Raw genomic sequence first — 23,683 nt, 5'->3', positions numbered from 1 at the left:
AAAAAAAAAAAAAAAAGAGGCATTTGATTTGGTTTAAAAGCATCCTATGAAAAGTATTTTCTTTGCCTTCTCACCCTCAAACCTGAGGAATGGTTTATTTGTCCAATCCTTGGAAAATCTTGTTTTTTTCTGAGTAGGGAAAAGGTTTTTGGAGATTTGGGACTCTCAATATCTTGGTTAAGCAGTTATCTCTTTCCCAATGGGAGGCTTCCTTTCCACTCTTTTGTCTGGTATATATTCTTCTATGTCTTCTTTCTCTGATTTCTGTTTTGCTATCAACTCAGATAAATGGGTTTCTTTGCTGCTTAAAAAAGTGAGATTTTCTGTTGCTTTTTATCTTTATATCACCATCATTTCAATATTCTTTCCTCCACCCCCAATAAACCCCTCCTTGCTGACATGAAAAAACAATTATGCAAAAACACGCAATACCTGAACCATATCCGACAACGTATACAATGTTTTGTCATAGTATTCCTTTCTTCCCTCCCCCCTCAGCCCCCACTTCCCTCCTTTTTCTGGGAGCATGCTTCACTAGCCATTTCCTGAGATTCATTTATTTTTCAGTTACTTAGAATTCTTGTTTTAATTAACTTTCATTTACATTATTATAGTAAATATGTATATATATATATATATTGTTCTCTTGGTTCTGTTTATTTTGTTCTATATCAGTTCACATAAACCTTTTCAAATTTCTCTGAGTTGCTCATATTTGTTTTACTGCCTAATACTATTCTAGCACAGTTATAACTCACCTATCTTTTTGGCCATTCTCCTATCATTGCTTTTGAAGTCATATCATGAACTGGAGATACAGTAATGAAAAAAGTCTAGACTAGAATTGTACTCGTTTCTGTTCCTAGACTAGACTAGAATTAGACTTGTTTCTGTTACTAACCCATTGGGCGATGTTGGATAAGGCACATTCCCTCTCTGGGAATCATTATTGGACTAATGTTTCTATGAGCTCTAATGCCTTCTAACTGTACCATATATTTATTTTTAGAAGACTTAGAAAAGCTATTCCTCCACTCTAAAGTCTATATGCATTATTTTCACTAGAATCACAAAATCAGAAGACTCAGAGGTCATCTTGATGACCTCTACCTGAATAGGAATTCCCTATACATTATCCCTGACACATAGCCATCCAGTCTCTGAGGCATAAATGCCTTTAGGGATAGGGAATTCGCTCTTTCCCAAGACAGCCTGTGCTACTTTTACATAGCTCTGCCCATCAGAATGCCTTTCTTTACATGGACCCAAAATCTGCCTCTTTGTGATTTCTACCCATTCTCCTAGCTCTGCTCTTTCAGGCTCAGTAGAATAAGGCTAATCTTTCTTCCACTCAACAATCTTCCACATATTTAAAAAGCACTGTACCATTCATTTAGAGCCTTCTCTTCTTCATGCTGAATAGCTTTAATTCCTTTAAGTGACCCTTACAGATCATGATCTATGGTCCTTTCATCATACAGGTTGTCCTTCTTTAGACACATTCCACCTAGTTGATATGTCTTTCCATTATATAGCTCCTAGCACTGAATGCAGTTCTTTGGCTGTGTTCTGATCGTGGTAAACAAAGAGGCAGATTTTGGGGAGAATGGGAGACAAATTTCTGCTTAAAGAAATGAAAAACTATCATAATTAGAAATGTGTAGATGTGGAACGGGCTGCCTTAGGAGGTAGAGTTCTTCTAGCTGGTGACCATTCCCTGGGGGTATTTCCAAGCCAGAAAGAGGGTGAATAGGAGAATGTCTGAAGTCTCTCTTAGCTTCAGAGATTCTGTGACTCTGAGTAGAGTGGAACTATCACCTCCCTTGTTCTGACACTGTCTGTAGAATGTAGCCTAGTCTAGAATTAGCTTCCCCCCCACTTTCCTTAAACTTCCATGTTACTCTCTTTATATTACAAGTGAGGTTATATCTACCAAAAAATCCCAATATTTTTTTAACCCTTATCTTCTGTCTTAGAAATGCTACAAATATTGGTTCAAAGGCAGGAGAGCCATAAGGGCTAGGCAATGGAGGTTAAATGACTTGCCCAGTGTCACAGATAGGAAGTATTTGAGGCCATATTTGAACCCACAACCTCTCATCTCTAGATCTGGTGTTCTGTCCACCTACCTGCCCTGAATCCCATCATTTTTTGTATGGGCACTTCTTCCCACTATTCCTTCTTTCTGTACTTGTGTATTGGATATTTTAAACCAAAGGTTGTGCTTTATTTTTAGCAAATGTGGAGATTCAGGTCAGAACAAACCTTGATTTTCATTTTAAAATGATACTGTTAAAACTTGAATATCTAATTTCTTCAATCATGAGAAAACAAAATCCATTATTGCTGTTAAAGGGAACAGTGGGAAATAGTGGCTAAATTCTGGATCCTGATCTTAATTCTGTTATTGTGTCAATGTGACCTTATGCAAGCCACAGTGACTATCTAGGCCTAGAGAGAGAACTGATGGATTTTGTACCTTAAAGCATATATATTTCTTTTTTTTTTTTTTGCCTTCCCCCCACATAACGAATGTGGAAATGTTTTGCATGATATTATTATACATATAATGGGAGAGGGGTAGAGGAAGAAATGTAGAACTTAAATTTTTTTTAATGAAAAAAAAATAAAAAAATTCAGAGGAAAAAATGTAAATCCAAAAAGAAGCACAAAGAAGCAGGACAGCTTTGGAAGTGAGGGGTTTTCTTTTTTTTAAATAAAAGAAAAAGGAAAGCTATCCTAGTTTCATTACAGTTTCATGTATAATCCCTGTTTCATTTGATGTTAGTGAACTTTAGGAAAAAAAAGAATTAATAAATCCTTATTTCTGAAGAGCTTTAGCATTTAGAAATGTTAAGCTTTTTGAGATTGTTAGGGATAGATTTATAATGGTCTTTGAATAGTCCTTACAAAGTACTTTTCACTCTTGGGAAATCTATAGATCGTAGAAAGGCAGGAATATGCCCATTTTACAGCCATTTCCCCCCAGGCCACCAGAGAAAAGTGCTATGGTCTAAATCAGGATTTTCAGAGTTCCAGGGACATACTATTTTGAGCTTCATACAATATAATAAATGTTTTTCTTCATTCCAAAACTTACGCTGTTATACCTGATTCACTATAGTTCTGCCATCCTGTTCAAATCCATCCTTTAATATCTTCTCACCTTTCTAGTGGGGAAAAAAATCCCTCAACATACTCTCACACAAAGGCAAAACCAATCTAAACCACACACACTTGGAGAAAATGATTCTTTTCTATCCAAGAGGCCCAGGACCAAATGTGAAAAACTATAACATGAACAATATTGTGGGGATGATAATGAAAGAGGAATGGTAAATAATTAGGCAGCAGCCTTTCTATGACAATGTCTAGTGCAAGTCATGTTTTTCATTGATTAAATAGTGCCAACTGATTTGGACATTATTATTATATTACCTTCTACTGTTTTATTCTTAGAAATTCCTCTATAAATCCTCAATTTTGTGCCTTGTAAACAGCAGTAATAACTGTTCACCCATTCAGAGATCACAGTGATAGAGGAGAGCATTTTAGGAATGCAATGGCAACACTATAGGAAAACAAATTCCTTAAGGTGGATCCTGTTTTATCCTGTAAAATATTTAGATCCTGCTAGGTAGGAAGAAGTCAATGACAGGGAAATATTTCAAAGAATGGCTTTAAGTCACAGAAAATCCTTTGGTGGGGAAGGGAAAAGTAGGCTACAAAGGAGTTCCATAAAGCAGGAAGGATGACCTGGGAAAGTGACCAAAGATACTTTCCTCTCTTCCTCTGTTCTTGTAGTGACTCCCAGGATAGATTTTTAAAAAAATACCCAAGGAGTATTCAATTATTTTAAAATATGTCAAGAAATCTTCAAAATAAAATTGACTGGACTGTGATTTTTTAAAAAATGAAACTTTGCTCATATAGGTGATATAACCAGTCATATTAGGTCCCCTATGAAATCCTTTATTAACTGTGAAATAAGCACTTCCAATTGACTTTCCTCTTCCATTAGGGCCTACTGAGGTAGTAATTGCATCACTAGAGAGAGGAGGAAGCAAGCAGGAGCAATCTCTCTTGCTTCTATTCTGGCATGGTCTCTAGTACTTTTTTGCAATCTCTCTGGGGCCACTGTCAATAATTAATCCTTAACAAGTAGGGCTGCTGACCTTCAGCCAGGGAATAGAGAAGGTTTAACTGAGCTGATTATTGCTTGTCAAAGTAGTGTTTGTACAGCTTTACATGTCATAGGATAATAGAATCCTAGAGCTGCCAAAGAACTTAAAAGATCACATCGTCTTATTCCCCTTATTGTACAGATGAGGAACTGCCCCGTGTAGTCTGTCAGGATGACTTCTAGATTGATCTCTAAGGTCTCTTTGGCCTCTGAGTTCCTAGATAAATATCCTGGGATTTATCATGGATTGTGGCAATACCTACGTGTGCCATGCAATTATGCAATATTGGCTCTACCTCTCACAGAGCTGATGAGAAGAACGTTCTTTTTTAAACCTAGAGAAATGGGAATAGATTATGAGATGCAGCAGTGTCAGGACTGGACCATCAACTTGTACTAATGATGGCTGTGAAGGATAGTCATCTTACTCTCTTCTGGAAGTCCTAAATGGAGCAGGAGTGAATGAAAGGATCCAAAGCCTTTGTTTATCATGAGACTTGATGGATGGACAGATTGGTAGAGAGTGGCATCTGATTGCTAATGTCCATAAAATTTTCAAAGATGATAAAAGACAAATAGTCAATGCTGGGCTAGAGACAGACCTACTTATACAATATTGATGGGGTTACGAAGTGGCCCAACTCCTTAGAAAAACAATTTATATTTATGTAATAAAAATTGCTAAGCTTTTCATATGTTTTGAGATCCATAAATCCCACTGGGTTTGTGCCCCAATGAGATCAAAGAAAGAAAGATCCAATGCATGTCAAAATATTCATAGAAGGTTGGTTTTTGTTTGTTTTTGTTTTGTGGTAGCAAAAAGAGTGGGGACAAATTGGGTAACCATCAATTAGAGAATGACTGATTAATCTATGGCATATAAATGTAGGAGAATATTACTGAATATCAAGAAATGACAAATGTGAGGAATTTAGAAAAAAAAGAAAAACTGTATAAACCGATACAAAGCAAAGTAAGGAAAACTAGAAGAATGATATCCATAATGACTACGACAATATAAATGAAAATGCTGATTAATAGTATTGACCAATCTGGGAACAGATGATGAAACACATTTCCCTTCTCTTGGTATAGAGAGGGGAAACACCAGAAGTAGAGTGTTGTCTATATTTTTGTCAATTAGCTTTTCTTCATTATTTTTATTTATTAATTTCTTTTAAATTTATTAATGGAGCAAGAGTGTATTAGAGTAGAATGAATATCTCAGGAGAAGGTAGCATATTCCTTTTTCTTGAGATCTTTAAATGAAGATTGGATAACCACTCATTGGATTTGTTATAGAAGAGACAATTTCCTAGAGATGATTTAGACTAGAGAGTTGAGTTCCCTTCCGTGATTCTTTGACTCAGAAAGGGAAAGTGATTTGCCCACATCACATTTTTAATGTCAGAGCTGGAATTAGAACCCAGGACTCCTAACTTACAGTCCACTATTTTTCAAGTAGGGCCAATTTCTAGAGGGCATTGAAAATAAAGAAGAGGGCTCTGGATTTGATATAGTAGGAAAGAGGGAGGAGTTGAAGCTCTTTAAAAAATTTTCTTAAATGTAGAAATGTTATGATGAAAGTAGTTCATATGTCTTTTTGCCACCAAGGAATAGAAGGGGGATGACTGCATTTCCTCTTCTCCCCCAGTGGAGGCCAGGTGTCAGAACATCTCTGGACCAACAACACCTCATGGGAAAAGAAGAAAACTGGGCCTCAATCCCAGGAAATGAGGTTGTCTGAGTCAAGAAGAGAGGAAAGCAGAGGTGCTTATAGCAACCTATAAATGGTATGAATCTATGAAAGGAATGATAGAGTTTATTAGGGAGAAAATAGAAGAAGGAAAGCCTGAGAAAAATAAGAACCTGTTCTATAGATTTTTGAGGAGAGGGGGTCCAGAGACTTAAGTAGCACAGGTACATCTCATGAAGGCTAGGCTAAGTGAGGAAATGAGGTAGGAATCTCATTTGAAGGTAATAGGAAGTAGGAAACTATATTTAGTGGGACATTTAAAGAGGTTCAGGTCCCTGTGGAATAGAATGGGGTGTTATAGAGAAATATAAAAAGAGAATAGGAAAGTCAGGATTAAGAGAGTGGGCAGGTGAAAAAAAAAATCACAGGGACCTTCTGTATCACTTCAATGTATCCACAAGACTACCCAAATGCTTCTTAGTTAAGCATGTGCCTCATAACTCAAGACCCACAGGAAATTAAGGACTTGAGTACAGATAAATGTTCTTAATAAGAATGAGTAAGGATGAAAGAGGAAAGAAGTACCAAGATTGTAAAGGAAGCATAGTATATTAAAAAGGAGCCTGGACTTGATTAGAAGTAGAATTCAATTCAATAGGCCTCCATTAAGAACATCTTACAAGCAAGAAGACCTAGGTTTGAGTTCTACTATTGCCATTTACTAGCTGTGTGACCTTGGACAAATCATCTGCTCTGACACTCAATTTACTTATCTATAAAACTGAAATAATAAATTCCTCTGTACCTATCTCACAGGGCAGGGAGGAAGATTTCACTTCCAAGAATGGAAAAACATCAGAATGATTAGAACTATCCCTAAGTAGAATGGACTGCTTTGGGGGGTAGTAGTTTTCCTATCACTGCCCACCTGTTATAGGATGTTGTAGTGAGAATTCCTATTTGGGTATGATTTGGGCTGCATGGATTCTGTGACCCTTTTCAGCTGTGTTTCTTTGATTCATTGGACTGTCCTCAGAGCTATACCTAGGACTTTTGGTGCCCAGGGCAAGCACATCTTATGGGCAGAGAGCTCAGACTTTTTCACCACCTGGTGTAGAGGAGACCTTAGACATAAGGACAAAGACAAAGCGTCTTGGGGTAGTGGATCCAGGATATTGCCAAGTGTGGGAGGAGGCGGGCCTCTGGAGGATACTGCTCTGAAGGTTACTACTGAGATCTTCACCAAGCAGGCAAGGAGCACTGAGAAATGACTTGGGGTTTAGCTATTGTATAGTCTAGTAGCTTATTACTTAAACTAATTATTCCTGCTAATGTGGCACTAAATTAATTTGTTTCTATTTGCTAATGGAGAATGTGTTATTAGTATCCCCTCTAAATTTCGATACGCTAATACAAAGCCTTGATTGTCCCACCTAATTACAACTCTGGTTGTCATGTGGATGAAATGAGATAAAGCATATGGAAATACTTTGTAAAGTGTAATTCATTCTACAATGTAATTTATTATTATTATTATGGAAGGATCTTATATCACAGCAGCTCTCCTTAGACCTATTGGATCAATCAGGAGCTGATTAGGAAGGGTGCTCATCCAAGCAGAAGGGAAGTATTACATTCTGGTCAGTGTGTCATGAAAAGTGGAGTCAGTTTTGGAAATAGGGTCTTTGGAAAACCATGGCATTTTCCCCAGTGAAGGGCCATGGATTTTAAGAGAGTGGGAACAATAATGGGTTGTTGGTAATAGAACAAGTGAGGATGAGTTGATGATTTTGGAATTGTCAAAGTGCAGAGACCTTGAAGATGGCATGTGATCCTGTGGGGTGAGAAAAATGAGAAGTGAAATGAAGGGAAGATAGTAATTTGAAACAAAACACAGCAAAATACAAAACAGAATGAGACTGACTGATATTCTTGGCAAACTCACTGTTGACATACACAGCTTACGTGATTCTTGATGATAAATAACTGTTGAAAAGAAAGAAACACCATTTTGGATAGTGATTCAGAAGCAAAATATGTTGGGGAGACTGTAATGTAGGCGGCCAAGTTATGTTAAACAAGATGAAGGGGCCAGTATCTCATGAATGTGCGTGGGAAGCTGATTACCATTGGAGAAAGAGTTAATAATTAAACCCTATGTACCACTTCAATGGATCTTCAGGCTTTATACTGTGTCTACAAGACTACACAAATTCCTCTTTGTTTGGTATGTGCCCCACATCCTAAGACCCACAGGAAGTCAAGGATCGGTTCTGAAAAACAATACATTTTAAGCTACAAAGCCACAAAGCCAGGAAATCAGTATGTCAGTCATGGTTGGTTGGGAAAAAGAAGGGAAGCAAAAACCTAGTTTAAGTTTGGTAAGGCAAAGACATACAGAGTTTATTGATAGTGACAATATTATTAAAGATACATTGGTATTACAAGAACAAAACAACTAATGCCTATCTGGTGAAGATAGTCTCTTGGGGTAGACTAGTGGTATGGGAAGGAAATGGGAATCATGATTTTGGTTTTGTCAAAGACAGCAGCACAGGATTTTGGCATGGCAAGAGACCACCCAGCCCAATCCCCTTATTTTACAGATGAGAAAACTGAGACTCTGAGAGCTAGACTTTGATTTCCTTGTCAAGGTCATGTAGCCTGTGCTGATACTGAAATTCATCAATAATGAGGAGGTGACATGAGACCTGGGTTCTATTCCTTCTGCTCCTCTACTAACCAGCCATATAACCTTGGTACTTCATTGTCCTGAGCCCTACCACCAAGGAATTTTAGACATAGGAGAGATCTCAGTGGCCATCTAATCTAACTCATACTTAAAAAGGTAATTCATTCTGTGTCACACTTAACAGGTAGTTGCTTGAAGCCTTCTGATGATGAGGAGCTCATTACTTTCCAACATAGCCCATTTCACTTTTGGCAAGTTCTAGTTAGGCTCTTTTCTCCTTGCCTCAATTGCCTCCTTTGTATATTAAGAACAGATTTGTGATTTCACTGATAGAATTCACGAGTAGGAAACTCCTTTCCCAATGTAGAACAGGATCTTCTTTTCCAATGCAGTACCTTCTCTACAGCTTATAGTCAGAAAATGACCCAGAGCTTTGAGGGACTAAGCAATTTGCCCAAGGGTCACTGAGCCAGAATGGATCAGAAGTGGGGCTCAAAAAATGTCTTCTTGACTTGGAAGCCAATTCTCTAGCCATTTGCCACAGCTGCCTCTATGAATTCATGGTAATAATTACTGCCATACCTCCCTGAATCTGGGGGTTGGATCAGATAATATCTTAATCTCTCTTTCAACTCTAAGATTCTACAATTCAACCACAAACATTAAATGTCTGCTCAATGCCAAGGGTGAGGCATGCAAAGGTAAAATTTGACGTGTCCTCTGTTTTTAAAGAACTTATTATCTATGATTCTTAGTGGATTGAGAGCCAGGCCTAGAGACAGGAGGTCCTAGGTTCAAATCTAGACCTCAGATAATTCCTAGCTGTATGACTCTGGGCAAGTCACTTAACCCCAATCTCAAAAAACTACATATGCGTGAAGTAACTTCCATCATTCAGGCATATTCAGTTCAAGTGTCATCTTCTCTAGGTGACCTTTCCTGGTCCATCCCTTTTCTTCTACCACTGCCTTTCCTCTGAGATCACCTTTCATGTAAACTGTATTTATCTCACCTGAACAGAATTTACATGTTGTCTCCCCCATTAGACTATGTTTTTGCCATCTTGGCAATATCTAATCTTTGTTATATCTAATGTTTAGCACTGTGCCTGGCACACAATGAGAGCTTAATAAATGCTTGTTGACAGACAGACATGGCCATGTGAACACCTACTCACTCTGCAGGAGAGTTTGTTCCCTCTGATCTGCCACTCCATTGGCAGCTCTGTGTTCCCAATGGAGATCACCACTACTCAGTTATACTTAAATTCTCTCTGAGACGGAAGGGTAAGCCTGCTGTGAGGGAATATGCTTCCTTCCATGAGAAAAGTGATGGACCCAGAGTCAGGAAGATCTGACTTTCATCTGGTCTTAAATACTTACTGGCTGTGTGACCCTGGGCAAATCATTTAACCTCTGTCTGCCTCAATTTGCTCATCTGTGGTATGAGAATAATAATAACATTTACCTCCCCGAGTTGTTGTGAGGAACAAATGAGATAATATTTTTACAGTGTGATGCGTAGTAGGTAATTCACAAGTTCTTGTTCTCATTCTCTTTCTCCCTCTTATCTCTAGCTCAAGACCTCACTAATGCATTTCTATTTACATAATCGACCCCTTACAATAATGGCACTTTTAGAGCTTAAATATAATTAATTATTGAACAATAAAGTAAAATAAATGATGATCACAGGTATTCATATATTAAAGAAGTACATGAATAACAAATTACACCACAATCCACATAAGACTTTTCACCAATGTACTCAGCATCTTTGTGGGGGTGGGAAGAAGAATGGGTATACACTGATAGAAACCTGCCAAAGAAATATATGGTTGGGGAAAACTCAGCTCTGGAGACTATAAACTCCAGCATTCTCTTTCTGTTTCAGGAACTATCGAAATTCCTTCAGTGCTGAATAAAAACTTTCATTGCTAAGCTGCATTAATCTACTATGCTTGACTAGCACTTCATTGAGCATGGTGTTTCAGCCAGAATAATCAGTCCATCAAGTAACTTTTCTATTTCTCTGCTTCCAAATTGTTCCTCTGTTTAATTAGATTTACTCAGCAGCAGCAGCAGCAGCCATAGTATCTGTCCCTACCAGTGCCAAACTTTGCAGATGCAGTACTGAAATCTGCCCTTTTACTCCTCTTTCTTTGTTAATCTTTCTGAACTCAGACTCTGGATCTTCTCTTTGAACAACAACATGTTAGTTTATAATCAGTAATAAAATTCTCACTTTCTGCCTATAAAAATGTAAATTATATTTCCCACTCCCCAAATCTTATGGTCATTTTGGTGTCCACTTCTCTTCCATTTTCTACAACTTCTCACATTCTAAGTCAGCAACTGTTCATCTCAGAACTTTACATCATATCCAACTCCCTGAAACGTTTTGTGTAAGAGTATATCTTAGAATTCTCTTTTTTTAACTTCTACCTTTCATCTTAGAATTAATACTGTGGATTGATTCCAAGGCCAAAGAGTGGTAAAGACTAAGCATTGGGGGTTAAGTGACTTGCCCAGGGTCACACAGCTAGGAAGGTTTACTTTCCAGAGAACTAATGGACAGTTTACTTGTGAAGTGTGGCTGAGGAACAAGCATTTCTGATAGATTCCTGAAAGCATAATTAGCAAAACAAGAGCTTGCTTAAGCACCTGGTCTCTGTGATGATGTCTCTAAAGTACAGATTAAATATCAAATGCACAATGGATTTCTTTAGTAAATATTTGGTCCTCGTTTTAGATATGATGAGGAGGAATGCTAATGGATAGGGAAGACCTCCACAGGTTAACCAGACTTTCTATGCAGTCCAGCGCAGTCCAAAACCACTGTTTTTGTTTTATATTCAGAAATCTCTTTTGGGAAGATGTCCTCTTCTTGATGATAGATTTTACTATTACATGTCCTCTAAAACAATTCTTAATGTTAAGAAGTTAGTCCATACATCCAGAGGAATCAAGAGTTCCTAAGAATTGTATTCTTAGGAGCCTTCTTTGCCTAGCCATATGCAAACAACTTATGAACATGTTGAGATCCTGAAGATAAACATTTCTATTTCTACTTTTCCTTTTCTCTAATCTATATTTCTCTTGCTGTAGTTAGAGCCATTTCACTCTGCTCTATCTTCAGGGAAACGACAGCAACTGGCTGAGTCTCCTCTATACACTCATCTATCTCCTGGAGACTTCCTGTCCATCTGTAACTTGCTTTCCAAAATAATTCTAATTCTTCCCTTTTTTGTCACCTTGATAATTATTCTAATTGCTCTATTTTGATCTTTGTCACATGATCCTTTAAATTGTGGATCTCATGGAAGAAATTATTTGTCAGATCTATGGATGGAGGAAGAATCATGGCCAAGCAAGATACAGAGAAGTTCATAGGAGATAAAACAGACAATTTTGATTATATAAAATTTAAAAAGTTTTGCACAAACGAAACAATGCATCTAATCCCAAAAGAGGATCAGGAAATAGGGAGAACCTTTCTAGCAAATTTCTGTGATAAAAGGTCTCATATCTAAGACATATAGGAAACTGAGTCAAATTACAAGAATAAAAGCCATTCCCATTTGATAAACAGTCAAAAGGGAGAGGTAGGTATTTTTTTAGAGGAAGAAATCTAAAGTATCAATAGTCACATTAAAAAAATACCCTAACTTTCAGTAATTAGAAAAATGCAAATCACAATAAGTCTGAAATACCATGTAATACTCATCATGTTAACAAAGTTGATAAACAGGAAATTGATAAATATTGGAAGGGCTATAGGAAACCAGATACTTTAATGCATAGTTGATGGAACTATGAACTGATTTAGCCATTCTGAAAAGCAATTTGGAACTATTCCTCAAAGACTATTAAACTATGAGTACTATTTAATCCAGTGATACAATGAAACATGTACAAAATATTTATAAATTGTTCTTTTTATGGTGACAAAGATTCGGAAGTGGAGATGTTCCCTGTCATTTGAGGAATGGCTGAACAAATTATGGTATATGAATGTAATGGAATACTACTGTAATATAAGAAATGATTAAGGAGATGGTTTCAGAAAAACCTGGAAAGATTTTTCTCAACTGATGCAAAGTGAAGAGAGCAGACCCTCCAATTTACACAGTAACAGCAATATAATAGAGAAGCAACTTTGAAAATCAGCTTAAGAACTCTGATTAACATGATGACTCACCACAAATCTAAAGAAATCATGATGAAACATGCTATCCACCTTTACATACAAAACTAATGGAGTCAGAGTGCAAATTAAAGCATCTTTCCTTTTCTTCTTTCTCCTTTCTTGGCATGGCATGACATGACATGGCTAACACAAGAATCTGTTTTGCTTTACTCTACATATTTGTGACAGATTTTGTTTTTCTTGTCCCCTCAATAGGCAGGGGGTGAGGAGGCAGGATGGGGGAGAGAATTCTGAACTGAAAATAAAATTTTAAATAATTGTAGATCTCCATGCTTTGTTATTCCTAACAAGTAGCCATTTAGCACCTATCGAAACACCTATAGGGATGGGGGCTTACTACTTTATAAATTAGTACATTCCATTTTTGAATAGCTTCAATTATTTATGAAATTTTTCCTTATGTTGAGTTAAAATCTGCCACTTCCTAATTTTCCTCCATTGGTTATGGTGCCACATGAAATAATCCAAATCCCTCTTCCATATGATATTTCTTCAAATACTTGGAGGCAGGGATCATTTTCCTCCCACATACTCTCCTCTACAGACTAAATATCTCTCATCTCTTCAATAAATCCTTATATGACATAGTTTTGAGTACACTTATCCTGCAGTTATTGCAAGATAAAAGTTTCAACATTTGGACACAGCCAAGAGGGGAACTTTCTTTGGAAAGTTTTGGGAAAAACCCTTGAACTAATTTATAGTTTGTAAATCAGGGGGAAAAACAGATTCTTACAGTAAACCACAGAATTACAGAATCTCCAAGTTAGAAGGTATCTCAGAAGTTAATGATTTCTATTTCCTATCTGAAGAAGGATTCCTTTTTCAATATACTTTAGAAGGAGTCATCCAGGCTTTCCTTAAAAACTTCTAATGGAGAGAGTAGGAGAGAAACCCATTACTTCTGAAGACAACTCATTATATTTTTGGAAACGGAGGACATTTTTCTTTACACAAAATCTAACCCCCTCTCCCCCTTTTTTTGCAACTTCCACCAACTTTAAACTAGATGTAGCAAAGACATCTTCAATTCAAGTATGTTCAAATCTTGTCTTGAAACCTCTTTCTTCTCTCTTCCAGACTTCCTTATTTCTGTGCAAGCTACCAATATTCTAGTCTCCAAAAGTTTATAACCTCAGAATTATCCTACACTTTTCACTTTCCTTCATCTCATATATCCAATTAGTTGCCAGGCCTTCCTATTTAAATTTTCATAATATATCTCATATCTGATCTCTTCTCTCCATTCACATTGCTACCAAGCTAGTTCAGAGCCTCATCGTCTCTCTTCTAGATTATTGCAATAGTCTATCTATTGAGTCCCTTACTCTACAACAATCTATCCTACATATTGCTATTTAAGGAATTTTCTTTAAGCATTGACTTGGTTATGTAACTCTTCTACTCGATCAATTCTAGCAGCTTCCTATTGCCTCTGGGATAAAACATAAATTCTTCATTTTATTTTTTAAAATCCTATACAACTTGGTCCCAGTCTATCTTTCTAGCCTCATTGGACATTATTCCCCCTCCTTCTTTCTGTAATTCAGCCAAACTGGCCATACTCCACTGCTCATCTTTATGGCTTTATGCTGGCTATTCCACATGCCTGGAAAGCCCTCCTTCTTCCAGTTTGCCTCAGACTCCCTCTCTTCCTTTAAGACTCAGCTCAGGAAGCTTTTCTTGATTTCTCTGAAATGCTAGTGCCCTTTCTCCCAAATAACATTACATTTATTATTATTATTTTTTAAAACTATCTTCTCTCTTAGAATCAATACTAAGTATTGATTTCAAAGCAGAAGATCTATAACGGTGAGGCAATTGGAATTAAGTGACTTGTCCAAGGTCACATAACTAGAGAAATTTTTGAGACCAAATTTGAACCTAGAACCTCTTTTTTCTAGGCCTGGCTCTCTATCCACTGAGTCACCTAACTGCCCCTAACTACATTGTATTTAACACATCTCGGTATATTTATTTGTCTTTATTCACTTTATATTCATGCTGTATATTTTTATATCTTTTGTCTCTTCCATTAAAATGCAGGTTCCCAGAAGCAGCTAAGTGGGTCAGTGGATTAAGAGCCAGGCTTAGAGATGAGAAGTCCTGGATTCAAATCTTGTCTCAGGTACTTCCTAGCTGCCCGAATTGCATACCTCTTATAAATCTTCTGTCTTGGAATCAGTTGGTTCCAAGAAGGAAGATAAAGGTTATTTGAAAAAATTGCAAGCTCTTTACAAGTAGGCATTGTTTCATTATTTGTACCTTTAATTATACAATCAAATAATTATTTATGAAGCACCTACTATGTTTCAGGTACTGCGCTAAAGCACTGGTGATTAAAATGAATAAAAAGATAGTCTCTGCCCTCAGAGAGCTTACAATCTAATGCAGAGAGATAGCATACAAAAAGGGACAAGAAAGGAAGGATTGGAATCAGGGGTACCCAGCATGGGGGTATCTTGTTCCATGGAATTGAAATCAGGCAGAGTAGAAGAAGCAGAATGGAGTGAGCCAAAATGTCTGGTTTCTGCCCTTTTTAAAGGAAAGAACTGGGACGAGTTTGGTATTCTTGCTTCCAGTTAGAAGGGAGAGGAGAGTAAGGCAGGTGGTGTCAATCAAGGTGTGAGCTAGCAGCATGGTGATAAGATTAGATGTGATGAGCTCAACCTGGGAAGAGTATCTTGTGTCTGTGGAGTTGAAAACCGGCAGGGCAGCAGATGTAGAGTGGAGTGAGCAGATGGAATACTTATATTTGCAGCATCTAGCCCAGTGCCTGGCACATGGTAAGTACTACATAAATATTTGTTGATTGATTGGCCCACGTGAGGAGAAATGGGGTACAGTTAACTAGATATAGTGCATGATTCTTACAGGAGGGTGCGATGTTTTATTCATCTTCAGCTACCTGTCCTTGCTTCTACAGCTTTTAAAAAACCTAATATAAATCTTGACCCCAAAATGCCACTGTTTAGGCATATATGCCAAGGAGGTCCAAGGCAGAAATAGATTCTATCTGTAGCAAAATATTTATTATAAACTTTCTTCATGGCAGTAAAAGTCCAGAAACAAAGTTATTCACTGATGGCCAAACAAATTGAGATATAAGAATATATTGGCATACTCCTATGCCATAAGAAATGATAACTATGAATGTAACTCCAGTCCCAAAGCCCACTGGTATGGGATTCCCTTCTTATTGATGGAGCTCACTGTCCCTTACTTGTTTAAGGGGCAGAGCAGAGTTGGTGAAAGTAAGAGGGCTTGAAGTCTCTTCAGTCTCTTCGAGTCTTTGGACCTGCTTTGAGTGCCTTCAGGTTCTATGGTTGATGTGGGTGCTGCTAGCTTTGAAAGAAAAGATGGAAGACACCAAACCCCACTTCAGGTTGTTGAAGGAAAAGACTCTGGGAACAATCCAACAGGAGAGGAGCTGGCGGTCTCCATTATGCCCTCATTCCCAGTTTGCTACATTGGAGACTTTGACGAGCTGCTCTTTAGATGAGTCCTCAAGACTCTCTTGGTTTAAGCTGGGTTACTCTGTTCCCAAGGGGAGAATTCCTTCACATTGTATTAAAAAACAAACAAACAAACAAAAAACAACCCTCTCACCTTCTGTCTTAGAATTGATATCAAATATAAGGACTAGACAATCGGATTAAGTGACTCACCCAGAGTCAATCAGTTAGGAAGTGTCTAGGGCTAGATTTGAACCCAGGGCCTCCCATCTTTAGGCCTGACCCTCTATCCACTGAGCCACCTAGCTGCCCCTCTTTCATTCTGTGTCTGGCATGTAATCTTCGGGGTTATCACTTTCTGATTTCACTTTTTCTATTGAATTGGCTAGATTTCTTTGATAATTTCCATGTGTGTTCATTATGGAATTGATATTTGATGAGAAAGGGGTCAAGTTTTGGAAATAAAGCTGGAGATTCTTTCTCCTCTCAGTAATGAATGGTGACCAGAAGTTAGCTTAAACCTCAAAAATCATATCTTCTAGATTAATAATATTTAGAGGAGACACAAACATTATGGAAACTGCCAGCTCCTCTCATGTCAGCTTCTTCCCAGAACCTGTTCTTTCAGTGAGCTTAAATGGGAAGGATGTTTTTCATCTTCTTTCCTGCAGCTAGAAGCCAGAAGCACCCAAAGTGACTACAAAACCTGAAGAAACTCAGAGTAGGTACAAAAACTCGAGGATACTTGAAGCTCTTTCAATCTCATCAACTCTGTCCTGCCCTTCATCCAGACAAGGGACAGTGATCTCCTCCAATAAGGAAAGAATCCCATACTGATGGGCCATGGAATTAGTTACTCGAAGAATTCAGAGAAACTTTGAGAACTTTATATGATTAATGACTACAGTATAAATGGAAAGAATAGTAAGGCAAAACGGAACTCGGTAATTTTAATGGCCAAAGTTTGCTTGGAAGATGAGACAAAATAGACCTTCTGCCATTCATTGGCAAGATGGAGGACTACGAGTGTGGAATATGCATATGCCATGAGATGTGGATGCTTTTTGGTTTATCAAACTATTTTCTTTCTTTTAAATATTTGTTAAGAATAAAGGCTTTCTGGATAGTGGGGGATATATTCAGAAATGAATATGGTGTGTAAACAAATGGAACCAATAAAACTAAAGAAAAGAAACATGACAATATTGTTTCTGCACCTACTGATCTTTGTCCCCATCATAATGTCCTTTGTGCAGACTTAGTCATTTTGTGGGCAGAACTTTATTTCCTATTCTAGTGACAGACAGGACCTTTTATCATTTATCAAAGTTGTCTGTGATATAAGGAAACCGTATTGGAATTGGCTTTAGAAAATGTAAATTCATGTCCAAGATCTTTGTCATTAAATAGCTGAGTAAATATGGGTGTATGCCAGTTTCTCTGAACCTCAGTTTAACAGCTCAGTAAAATAATACTTTTAGGTTTGTTACTCAACAACTTTGAGATTGGTACAATAGTATGCATTTTTTATTCCCAATGTATAGATAAGGAAACTGAGGTCAACAGTAGTTAAGTCATTTGCCTATTTGGCTAGTCAAGGATGGAACAAGGTCTTAAATACTGATCATTTGACTCAAGGTTCAGGGCTCTTCTTCTTACAGCGGGCTAATGTCTAAGCATTCTGCTATTCTGAGACTGCTGCAGGCATTATATTATCCCACTAATGTAATATCTTTCTCTATGTAGTTATGCAATGACATTTTTTTTTACCCACTCACCTTTGCTATAAAGGATGTTAGGATCTTGTCCAGGCTAATGTGATATTCCACTATCTGAATATGATTCACCTTTGAATATGATTGAATAAATTGATTGATTGAATCAATTGATTTACCCTAGTATCCCAGATAAAGAAACTGAAGGAACTTTAGTTCAACCTCTTCATTTTAGGAGTGAAAAAGTGAAGCCCATGAAGGTTAAAGGAAGGTTTTAGGTTATATAGGACAAGAGGGGCAAAAGCAGAATTGGAACCCAGGACCTCTAATTCTAAAATAATCTGTCCACTATTATATTTTATAACCTACAAACATTATATTTTCCAACATAAACAACTCAGATTTCCCACTTAAAGGTAGGCCTTCAAAGCCAGCACTTTCCTGGGAATTTTTCAGAAGCAAAATTGAGACTGTAGGTTCTGGGGCAGTGATTCAGCCCTGATGCTGAGCATAATTCAGTTTGGGGGCAGAATCCTAGGGTGGGCATAAAGGAGACCCTTTATGTGACACCGTTGGTGCCAATAGGGTGCACATTCTTATTTGTAGGAGAAAATGAGGTTCAAGAAAGAAGTTATACTTTTGGATTTATGGTGGGCTGTAGAGTTACAAGGTGGGAGTAGGAGGGATGTAAGAGAGACAAGTTTGAAATCATCACATTTTTCATTTAAAAACTTGCTATAATGACTTGTCAGGTAGAAATTAGATTCATGCTGATATTTGGATATTCACACACCTAAAAGAAATCTTGAGGTGGCAGGCAACATTTCTTAACTTCCCAAGGTGCATATGCATTAATTAGACATATTTTAAAGCCATCGAGAGAGCTGAAATGGTGAGATATATCTTGCCTTTGTTTAAGAAATGCTTTGGGAGAAAATGTTGCCTTCCTTGAAACTTCAATCACAAACGTCAAAATTCCCCCAAAGTTGACATTTTTGTGTAATAGTAACTCATCTAAACAAACTAAAACAGATACTATAAATATCTCTACCCATTCTCCATCTCTGGGGGCTGATAGCATCTTCTGCTTCTTAGATGTTCCCTTGGTTTGCATGGATGCAGGTCAAATGGTTGTGCAAATTTGTTTGGCACCATTTTGCTTCTTAACATAAAATGTGTTTGTTTTAATTTGAGAGATTATACGGAGAACGAACAGGATTCACTGTTTATCAGCAATAAGGCATTCTTGATATATCTTAACTATTACTGGTAGCAGTGGTTTTGCCCAAATAGAATCCAAGAGGAACTCTTCCTCCCTCTTTGACTAGGTGGTTAGGTACCCAGAGAAGGTAAAGTTCTCATTGTTTCACACAGGAATCCTTTGTTCTGGAACCCATGGGTCACTTGGACTTAGTTTAATTTACTTATTTCTTTACTTTCACCTGAGATACCGTATCCATCCACCCATGTATAAGTATGTGGGTATCTATATTTAATTATATTTTATGCCACAGTTTGCTTTGTCATTCCCCAGTTGACAGATATTTACTTTGCTTCTAATTCTTCACCTCCAGAATAATGCCATTATCACTATTTTGGTACATGTGGAACCATTCTGTCATTGCTATCCTTTGGGTATGTACCTGACAGGGGGAATCTCTGGACATTTTAATTGTTTTTGGAAAAGCACATTTCCTTATTGCTTTTCAGATTGGTTAGAGCAATTTCTAGTTTACCAACAATATATTTGTATGCCTGTCTTTCCGGGACCTCTCTAATACTGTTGTGATCTATGAAACATCTTTGCCAGTTTTCTGGTATTAGATGAAATCTCAGAAATTGTTTTGATTTAGTTTTTCATACATTTGTTAAAAATTCGCAAATCTTTTGAAAAATTTTGACCCTTTATCTAAGAGAATAGCTTTTGGTCATATATAGTTATATCAGTTTCTTGGAGACCTTGTATCAGAAATATCTTATGCAAAGATTTCCCCATCTATATAAATTATATATGTACCACTATAGTAATGCTATACATACATGACAATACTAATAACTATACATCATAAAATTTAGACAAGAATAGCAGTTAAAAAAGAATGAGATAAAAGTTTGAATATTTTGAATATTTTGTTATTAATAGTATCATTAATAGCATAAAGTACCTGTAACGGAAGCAATGTGATTTAATGTGCTCCATTATTTTAGAAAAACCTTGGTTTAAAACTTTGCGATACAGTAATTTGAAGGCCTAAATCTAATTTTAGCTTATTCTGATATTCTGTTTTAATGATTGTCAGACCTGAAAAAATACCTCACCTTTGTGAAAAGGGTAGGTAGATCCAGAGGGAAAAAGTATATCTTTGGCTGGGCTTACCAGATCATGAGGACCATTTTGCAATTCCATCTACTTATGATAAAAAAGTTTTTCGTTGAAATATAATGACTTGATCTTTCCTCATGTCATTCCATTGTTCTTACAGACTAATTTGGTGTTTTCATTTTTATATTTTTAACAAATGTGTTCAAAACTCACTGATACTCTTTATTTGAAAGCTTTTTAAACAGGTTGGAAAATTGTTTCTGACTTTAAGTAGGCAGATATGGTAGGTTTTTAACATAGTGTAGTTTTTTTTTAAGTTGCCCAGCAAGAAGACTGTCTATTCTACCATGTTATTATTTATTGCAGAGAGATTAAGGAGAATAAAGAGTGAGCAGTTGATATAGGATTGGTAATTGTGATACTTGGTAACTTTGAAGAGGCCAGTTATATTTTAGTGCAGAGTTCAAGTTAACAAGAAGGTTGAGAACCTAAAGATTGGAAGGATAGTGGTGCCCTCAAGGGAAATAAAAGAAACTTCAAGAAAGCTAGGATTTAAAAAAAAAAACAAAAACCCTGCTCTCTGTCTTCAAATGGATACTAAGTATAGGTTTCAAGGTAAGAGGGTAAGGGGTAGGCAATTGGGGTTAAGTGACTTGACCAGGGTCACACAGCTAAGAAATAGCTGAGGCCAGCTTTGTACCCAAGACCTCCTGTCTCCAGGCTTGGCTCTCTATCCACTGAGCCAACTAGCTACCCCTAGATTAAGTTTTGTGATGAGATCTTGGATATATATTGAAACCCAACCATGCCTCTTTTCTGCTGAAAAACTGAAAAGAGGAGGGAGGGAGATCTGACTCACCATCCACTTCCTGTGTGTTGAGGGGTACCTGCAAGAACCACAAGATAATCTGGGGGTCAGGGCGTGGCAATACTGTTGAAAAAGGGAATTTTGCCTGTGAATCTCCAGTGGGTGCCTCCTCATCACTATCCTATCACAGATTTAGAACTAGAAGAGTTCTTAAAGACCAAGCATAATGTTCTCATTTTATTTATTTTTGCAATTTTTTCAATTAAATGTAGAAACAATTTTTGACATTTTAAAATTCTGATATTCTCCCTCTCTCCCCCCCTTCTACCCCTCTCCAAGGAGATGAATACTCTGATATAGATAAGTTAGACCCATACTTTCATGTAATATAAATTTTTCATGTCATGACAGTGGACACATAGCACAGATACAATAAAGATCTCATAATAGAGATACAGTAGAGGACATCATGCTTTGCTCTGCATTCAGATTCCAACAGTTCCTTCCTTGATTATAGATAGCATTTTGATCATGAATCCCTTGTGGTTATTTTGAGACTTGCTTAGTCCTTCACAGTTGATCATCATACAATATTTCTGTTACTTAGTACACTGTTCTCCTGGTTCTGCTTGCTTCACTTTGCATCAGTTTATGTCTTTCCAGGTTTTTCTGAACTCCTCCCGTTCATTGTTCCTTATGTCACAACAGTGTTCCAATACAACCATATACCACAACTTGTTCATTTATTCCCCATGTGATAGACAACCCCTTGTTTTCAGTTTGCCACTACAAAGAGAGCTGTTAAAAATATTTTGATACAGATAGGTCTTTTTCTCTTATCTCTGATCTCTTTGGGATATAGACCCAGTAGTGGCAAAGGATATGCATAGTTTTGTAACCCTTTGAGCATGGTTCCATATTGCTCTTCAGAATGGTTTTCTCAGTTTACAATTCCACCAAGAGTATGCTAGTGTCTTGGTTTTCCCATATCCCCTCCAACATTTGTCATTTTCCTTTTTTGGTCATGTTAGCCAATCTGGTAGTTGTGAGGTAGAATCTCAGAATTATTTTTATTTGCATTTCTTTTATCAATAGTTATTTGGAGCATTCTGTCATATGACTATAGATGGTTTTAATTTCTTCCTCTGAGAACTGTCTTTGCTTTGACCATTTTTCATTTGGGGAACACTTTGTAGTCTTATAACTTTGACTTAATTCTCTAATATTTGAGAGATGAGACTTTTGTCAGAGATATAGGCTATCAAATGTTTTCCTCAAATTTGTTGTTTCCTTTCTCATCATGGTTGCATTGGTTTTATTTATACAACTTTTTAAATTTAATATAATCAAAATTATTCCATTTTTCATAATGTTCTCGATGTCTTTTTGGTCATAAACCTTCCCTTTTCCATAAATCTGACAATAAACTTTTCCATGTTCCCCTAATTTGTTTATGGTGCCACCCTTTATTTCTAGATCAAGTATCCATTTTGACTTTCTTCTGGTATATGGTGTGAGATGGTGATCCCTGTCTCTGCCATATTGCTTTCTAGTTTTCCCAGCAGTTTTTGTCAAATAGTGAGTTCTTTCCCCAACAGCTTGGATCTATGGGTTTATCAAGCACTAAATTGCAACAGATATTAACGGCCATATGTTGATTACTTAATCTGTTCCATTGATCCACTGCTTTGCTTCTTAACCAATACCAGAATGTTGGGAGTATTTATAGTATAGTTTGATATTTGGTATGACCAGGCCCTCTTCTTTCATATTTTTTTTTCATTACTTCCCTTGATATTCTTGGCCTTTTGCTCTTCCAGATTGAGTTTTGTTATTTTTTCTAGTTCTATGAAATAATTTTTGAGTACTTTGGTATGACACTGAATAGGTAAATTAATTTAGGTAGAATTGCCCTTTTCACTGTATTGGCTCTACCTGTCCCTGAGCAATCAGTGCTTTATCATTTGTGTAGGTCTAACTTTATTTGAGTGAAGAATGCTTCGTAATTGTGTTCATATAGTTGCTGCGTTGATTTCAGTAGGGATACCCCTACGGTATTTTATATTGGCTAGAGTTATTTCGAATGGAATTTCCTTTTCTAACTCTTGCTGTTGGATTTTGTTAGTGGTAAATAGAAATGCTGATGGTTTATGTGGGTTTGTTTTATATTCTCTGACTCTGCTAAAGTTGTTAATTATTTCTATTAGTTTTTTGACCACCTTCTCATTTTGCACATGAGGAGACTGAGGCACAGAGAAGGTATGTGACATGCTACGGGTTGTGCAAATGATAAGTGAGTAGAAACTGGAACTGAGGTCTTACTGATTCCAAGTATGGCACTGCCATGTTACCTCTCTTTTGAAACCTATTCTCTTGTTAATAGTCCTGGGCATTATATGTGTGTGTGTGTGTGTGTGTGTGTGTGTTTCTCACTCTTAATGACTCATTTCCTTATCTGCTGACTTTGTTAAATGGGACACGCCACTTTTAAATGTTATAAGTCAGTAAGGACTACTTCAGACTCTAGCTTCTCTTTGGTCAAAAGCCTGTTACTGGAGGCTGTGCTAAGATGTGCTCTTGTATCTTCTTTCCACAGTTGTAG

This window comes from Gracilinanus agilis, chromosome 2 (assembly GCF_016433145.1).
Source record: "Gracilinanus agilis isolate LMUSP501 chromosome 2, AgileGrace, whole genome shotgun sequence".
NCBI classification, from domain to species: Eukaryota; Metazoa; Chordata; class Mammalia; order Didelphimorphia; family Didelphidae; genus Gracilinanus; species Gracilinanus agilis.
This window is presented reverse-complemented; position numbering follows the sequence as displayed.